This window comes from Gadus macrocephalus, chromosome 11, assembly GCF_031168955.1.
Source record: "Gadus macrocephalus chromosome 11, ASM3116895v1".
Taxonomy (NCBI): Eukaryota; Metazoa; Chordata; class Actinopteri; order Gadiformes; family Gadidae; genus Gadus; species Gadus macrocephalus.
This window is the reverse complement of record NC_082392.1, coordinates 11,807,124-11,808,979: the sequence shown is the minus strand read 5'-3', so window position 1 is coordinate 11,808,979 and position 1,856 is coordinate 11,807,124.

Sequence of the window (1,856 nt, the reverse complement as noted above, 5' to 3'; positions counted from 1 at the left end):
AAAATAATGAATAACTTCATATTAAAGACATGTATTTCTGTAAGACTTACTAAATATATATAAGAGTTTGGCATAATTCATATATTGGTTTTTAGGGGTAGGCTGGTAATGACTCTGATGGTGTTTCCTGGTCGTTTATGGAGCCATTGTGTTCTTCATAAGCTGCCAAGAGCTAGAGAGAGAAATTGGAAACACTCCCATGTAATAATGCTGTGATTAGGTATTTTTAAGTCCTATAAATGATCAAACACCAGGAAACTGAAATAATAATGGATAATAAACGCTCTACCGTCAGTTTAACAATTACACAAGCACACGACTTTTGATCTAAGATCATAGAGGTGTTTGACAATATTAAACCAAAATTAACTTTGTTTGTAAGCTCATGTCTACAGTAATTTAACATTTGTTCATGCGGACATATAAAAAAAAAAAGCTCACACAAAGGTTTGTGTTTCAAACTACTCCTTAAGTTCCACTATAAATTAAAGGTTTGATCTTGCATCAGCCTGTCAGTCTGAATACTACGATACATTTGATAGTTACTTTACATAAAGCAGTAGTCCTCCCACTAAAGCCAATCAAATCTTGAAGGGTGAGATCTGATTATGTCTTTTTCGTCCCACCCACACATCCTGCCTTTTTTTTTTCATAACAAAAATGCAAACAAATCACATTCAGACAACAGACACAACCAGTCACGCTACTGTGACTGCCTCTGCAAGAACACAAGCTACAACAACCTCATAGAAAACTCGACTTGCATCTGGAATTTTTAAAAAGCTTCATACTCATCAGGGCCCGCAAACCAAGTATTGTAAAGAAATGCAAACAGAAACACAGTGCAGCCCTTTAAGGCTGTGATAAAGGGCCAACAATGTTGAAAGATTCTCATCTACATTTGATGAGCTGTGGTTTGACGAGACCACAATGAATGGATCAGTCCGCCACTTTACTCAGAAAAACAGTTTATTGAGTAATGCACAGCACAATAAAATACAATAGACCAGCTATTCCCACTATCTTGAAGATATGTGCATTGTAATTGTCAGTCGAGAGATTGAAGACTAGACCCATATAAAAAGAGATTTTAAGGTTGTCAGTATACCATATACATATATATCACTAAAAGTATATGAAATCCACAAAAATAAAAAGCTAATACAATGTTATGAGCAGAACAATAGCATTCTAGTACTTGAATTGAAAATATTTGAGGTGAAAACAACATATTATCATATTCTCCAAAAGCTGCTAAAAGTTCTTGCAGCACGTGGCTTGCTGTGTTTGAGTGTTGTTCAGACCTGTGCAGGTGTGTTAGATCAGCTTCAATGATATCTGGAGGGTGTGGCTGTACTGAGAGCTTATAATTGGCTAATATTTGGTTACCTACAAGACCCGATTGAAGGCAGGATTACCTGGACCTCATTTCTTATCATTCAATGACAAACTGAGATATTAAGATTTACTGTAGAGCTTTCTGTTTGCCACACTTTTTAACTGGTTTCAACCACTTTCTACTGCTTTATGCATTCGATCCTCAGCCAGTCCTCAATACATCTAAAAATATACTATATTTAATTAAACGACAAGTGAGGCAGGCCTATATACATGAAAATTATGAAATGAGATAGCTAGATATATAATATATAATATCTGCATATCATTTTCATTGTACATTTACCTTTTCTTCAGCGTCACTTTGGATAAAAGCTAAACGATAGCATGTTGACTGTAGCCTAATATAACAGCAGGCAAACTGACTCAATTATGTTTTTTTTTATAGTTTTCAGAATTCATCATTCCATCACAGACATGAGAGAGGACATGTGTGTGTGTGTGTGTGTGTGTGTGTG